The sequence below is a fragment of the Brachyhypopomus gauderio genome, chromosome 4, assembly GCF_052324685.1.
Source record: "Brachyhypopomus gauderio isolate BG-103 chromosome 4, BGAUD_0.2, whole genome shotgun sequence".
NCBI classification, from domain to species: domain Eukaryota; kingdom Metazoa; phylum Chordata; class Actinopteri; order Gymnotiformes; family Hypopomidae; genus Brachyhypopomus; species Brachyhypopomus gauderio.
This window is the reverse complement of record NC_135214.1, coordinates 24,096,088-24,101,841: the sequence shown is the minus strand read 5'-3', so window position 1 is coordinate 24,101,841 and position 5,754 is coordinate 24,096,088.

Genomic DNA, 5,754 nt, shown 5'->3' with positions numbered 1-5,754 from the left:
CAGACATAGACACAGATGGAAACAGCGCTGGAACAGCCACTCGTACCTCTCTTCCAGTGAAGTACCAGACACCAGACACTTTCCCAAAGGCTTGTATCAGAGAAACAGTGCCCGATTGAATCGATACTCTGACCTGAGAGTTGATAATATTGAGCACGCAAGTGTACCAGCATGTCACCTCTCCTCCCACGCTTTCTCCCCTGTTGTTTGCGTTGCTGACAGTACGGTAAACAACAAACTACAGTCGCCACCGGCAGCAATAATGGAGGTGGTGGAAAGCGATCATTTGTAGCATGATCATTCACATAACCTTCTAGCACTTGAGTACGGAAACTGTGTCTCGCAATCATAAGCAATGGACACAGCATGCACTTGACCAATAAAATACACAAACAATAATATTAACATAAAAACAGCTAGGAGCACTCCCGGGACTGTGCCACTCCCATCTTGAAAGGTGATGTACAAGAAATGTGAGGGACAAGTTTCTCACTATCAACATGTCTCAGACCTTAGTGATATTTCAAAGGTGAAAATAAGTTGTCCTGCATGTAGTCATGATGTGTGATTTAAAGTTGAGCTCATTATCAAATCATATTTGGCCTTTAGATTTAAGAATTGGATTGGCCTTATTCAGATTTAAATAAGTCTGAACCTCATTCCTTTGTGAATCGCTTCCAAAATCTGTCATGGTGAGGCGGCCGGGCGGCCACCAGAGGGTGCCCACACCCACACTTTTTTTTTTACATGAAGAAAAAAAGAGTTTGATACGCAACCCCTGCCTCTGGTCGCCTCTGTCCCAGCATCACAAAAACAAGAACCTCTGTATTCTCTTTATTGAAAAGTGAAAAATTGTTAAGACATCCATGTCTGTATATCACCTATGTACTCAAACTAATAGTACATATCAATCAATCAATGTACAGTAGCTAATTGATTTTAGGGCTTTTGGTTCTAAAGAAATGTAAAGTTGAGTGTCATCTGTATATTGATGATAACTAATACCCTGTTTGTTAATGATATGTGGTAATGGAAGAGTTGGAGCCATATTTGTGAGTTGTACATATTTTATGTTGATGGTAACTTATAAAACATATAAATACATATAAATATAAACATATGAATAAATAAAAAAATGTTTGCGTTTTTATACGTACCTGTTTGTCTATGCCTATTATGAACCTGTTTGTTGTTTCTTGACCTGCACCTGAAAGAATTTCCTGTTCACTTGCCACCCAAATCCCAGACACACCCCCTTTGACACGCAGGTGCGCAAAGCCAGCATTTTAATTACGGCTAGCTCATTGTCTGGGGAGGGGGGATGGTTGTAAGGAGGAAAAAGTTTTCAGACCGCAGAATATTGCAGACTGCATTTTATTGCTTACGTTCTGTTGAAAGAAAACCGGACTGAGGAATTAAATTCACCTATTTCATTTCTCTATCGGTGAGTGCTTACTTGACTACATGTCAACAACTTACCACCATCCTCACTGGCATTTGACAGAAATCCCCATAACAGGAAGCATATATAGATATACGAATTAGAGATGGCAGCGCGTTAAGACGCAGCGGCCGCTCCGGGTCCGAAAATGGTGCTTTTATGTTACTGGTTGTCGCTACTTCCAGTTTTTTTTCCGCTGTCAAGTGCATGGGAACACCAATGCACATGTTCTACCACCGCCAAACCCTGCTACAGTGGAGAAATTGGTCAGGAAACAAGCTCCAAGATGATGGTCTGCAGACGCTACGAGAGCTCAGCCTGCTACGAGACCCAGGCCTGCAGACCGCGGCGTTGTCTGATGATGGAGCCCGGCGGAAGTCTCATCGCAAGCGATGCGAGTGAAAGCGGAAGCGCGGAAAGAGAGCTGGGATCCGCGTGAGGCTAAAGGTTAGCCCTAGCTGCCCGGCTATACCATCGCTATTCCTCGCGAACGTTTGCTCTTTCGACAACAAACTGGACTACATTCGACTCCAGCGAACTACCCAGCGTGAGTTCAGAGACTGCTGTGTTTTAGTCTTTGTGGAATCGTGGCTGAGCGACAACATCCCAGTCAGCTCCATTCAGCTAGCAGGGCTAGCCGCTTTCAGAGCGGATAGGAGTGCGGCCCTGTCCGGGAAGACCCGCAGTGGAGGCGTGTGTGTTTACATCAACACAGAATGGTGCAACAACGCTGTGACTGACGCTAGACACTGCTTTCCGCTGATAGAGTTCCTGATAGTCAAATGTAGACCTTTTTATTTGGCACGAGAACTCTCCGCCATGCTGATAGCCACCGTGTACATAGCATTAGCACTAGCGCTAGGTGGTAAGGAGGCATTATGCGAACTGTACGGAGCTATCAGCGATCTGCAAAACAAACATCCAAATGGACTATTCATTATCGCCGGAGATGTCAACCATGCAAATCCCAAGTCAGTCCTCCCTAAATTCCATCAACATGTGGACTTTGCAACGAGAGGAGTGAATGCACTGGATCTTGTTTATACAAACATCCCCAGCGTGTACCGGGCGGAGCCCCACCCCCACCTCGCGTTCTCGGACCACATGTCTGTGTGGCTCACTCCAGCTCACTGTGTGGTTCACTCACAGTTCAGAAGCAGGTGAGAACCTGGCCGGCAGGAGCCGTCTCTGCCCTTCAGGACTGTTTAGAGCGCACTGCATGGGACATGTTCAGGGAGGCTGCAACTGACAGCGACACAGTTAACCTGGAGTACACAGCATCAGTCACTGGCTACATCAGCAAGTGCATTGAAGATGTTACTGTCTCCAGGACCATCACCACACGCCCAAACCAGAAGCCATGGATGACTGCTGAGGTACGTGCTCTGCTAAGGACCCGCGACTCAGCCTTCAGAGCGGGTGACAAGGCGGCCCTGAGGAAAGCAAGGGCCAAACTGTCACGAGCCATCAGAGAGGCAAAGCACGCACATGCCCAGAGAATCCACAGCCACTTCAAAGACACTGGTGACACACGGCACATGTGGCAGGGCATCCAGGCAATCAACAACTACAGGACAACACCACCGTCCTGTGACGGTGATGCCTCCCTCCCTGATGCCCTGAATGACTTCTATGCACGGTTCGAGGCACAAAATGACACGTCAGCAAGGAAGACCACGCCCAAGCCAGACGAGCAGGCGTTTGTCTGTGTCTGTCTGCAGTGGATGTGAGGAAAACTCTGCGCAGAGTCAACCCACGCAAAGCTGCAGGACCAGACCACATCCCCGGCAGAGTGCTCAGAGAATGTGCAGAACAACTGACAGATGTTCTCACGGACATCTTCAACATCTCCCTGAGCAGCTCCACTGTCTCAACGCGTCTCAAGACCACCACCATAGTCCCCGTGCCAAAGAAGTCCACAGTGTCCTGCCTCAATGACTACCGTCCCGTTGCACTCACCCCCATCATCATGAAGTGCTTCGAGAGGCTAGTCATGAGGAACATCAAGACTCAGCTGCCCCCTTCACTAGACCCCCTGCAATTCGCGTATTGTCCCAACCTCTCCAAGGACAATGCCATCACCACCACCCTTCATCTCTCCCTCACCCACCTGGAGAAGAAGGACACCTATGCCAGAATGCTGTTCATAGACTTCAGTTCAGCATTCAACAGCATCGTCCCACGTAAACTCATCGGGAAACTAAGCCTGCTGGGCTTAGACACACCCCTCTGTAACTGCATCCTGGACTTCCTGACTGGGAGGCCCCAGTCAGTCCGGATTGGGAACAGCACCTCCAGCACCATCACACTGAACACCGGGGTCCCCTAGGGCAGTGTTCCGAGTCCTCTGCAGTTCACCCTGCTGACTCATGACTGTGTAGCAAAACACAGTTCAAACCACATCATTAAGATCGCTGATGATACAACAGTGCTGGGTCTCATCAGCAAAGGCGACGAGTCAGCGTACAGAGAGGAGGTGCAGCGGCTGACAGACTGGTGTAAAGACAACAACCTTCACCTGAACGTGGACAAGACCAAGGAAATTGTTGTTGACTTCATGAGAGCACGTCACACTCACTCTCCACTCAACATTGATCCTCTGTGAGTCCACAGGTCCTCTGTGGAGATCGTTAAGAGCACCAAGTTCCCTGGTGTCCACTTAGTGGAGAACCTCACCTGGACCTTGAACACCAGTTCTACAGCCAAGATAGCCCAGCAATGTCTCCGACCGCAAGACCCTCCAGCGTATAATGAGGACAGCTGAGAGGATCATTGGTGTCTCTCTCCCCTCCGTCACGGACATTTACACCACCCGCTGCATCCGCAAAGCAACCAGCATTGTGGATGACCCCACCCACCCCTCCCACAAACTGTTCTCCCTCCTCCCATCGGGAAGAAGGTACCGCAGCATCCGGTCCAACACGGCCAGACTCTGCAACAGCTTCCCCCCACAAGCCATCAGACTCCTCAATGCCAAACACTAAACTGATGGACTTCTCCTCCATACATACACACACACCCAACCACTTATCCCTGACAATGTGAAGGCACTTGCACTACACACACTACTTCACTGCGACAGGGACTCCCTTTGTATATATACTGCGTATTGCACACGGCACAATTTGCACTAACCAAACCTACCTCTTACACTTCTCTGTCTAGTGAAGTGACTGTGTGCACTCTGTATACTGTACTGGCTGTATTGTGTTGTACTGTCTGACCGTTGCACTTATGTTCTGTCTGCACTGTGTTTTATGTTGCACCATGGTCCTGGAGGAACGTTGTTTCGTGTATGTAGTTGAAATGACAATAAAACCTCTTGACTTGACTTGACTATAGGTTGAACAGTAAAGGCCCAAGTATTGATCCTTGGGGGACCCTACAAGTTATTTTTTGTTGTGGGAAGGAAGAAGCACCTAATGCAACATAATAATCATGCCCATTTAGAAGACTTAACAAAGGTGCAGGACGAATTCACATAAGTTTGTTGACAGTGTAGTGGGTGAATGCCAATTTCTCAGGATGCTCCCAAGTCTGTTACCTTCTGGTTCTGCCTTTTTAGCAAGGCTGTAATAATTTATTGCCAGAGTTGCTGCCACACTCAAGAAATTTTTACATTTTCTCTGTCCCACATTTAATCCCATACAGAGCTAATTATCCCTTTTCTTTTTCTAAATGGCTGCCCTCCTACCCAAGAAATACTGAGACGAGGAGAGATGAGCCTTTGCTGCTATCCACCCTGGGCCTGCCACCTCCTGCCAGCTATGGATGAAGGATCAACCCACTGCCCTGGCCCCTCTCACCATCCCAAAATCTCCCCTGCTACGGCTTTATCTCCACAGCCCTGGACTACTATTACTGACCATCAAGAAGTCTAGGACTCTTAAGAATAATAATTACCTAGAGAACATGTATATTAAATACACACAAAGATGAGAACTATTTATCATTCCCATCACTTCTTTGTTTATGCATCGCTTTAATTACTTGTTGTCACAGTAACCAGTGTTGGCCAGAAGAGGATGGGTTCCCCACTGAGTTTTGCTCTTAGGGAGTTTTTCCTTGCCACTGTCACCCTTGGTTTGTTCACTGAGGTCTTGGACACAGACACTTGAAAAGCTGCTTTGTGACAACTGTTGTAAAGAGCGCTATATAAACGTTTTTTGATGTGACTGGACAAAGCAAGAGGCGGACACAAAGGAGTAATGCTATGCTCTTTAATAATATGCATATTCACTTTCAAAAGGCCCAGGAAATCCCAGAGAACAGAAGAATAAGCAGAAAAACACCCCCATGTTGCCCCCCCCCCC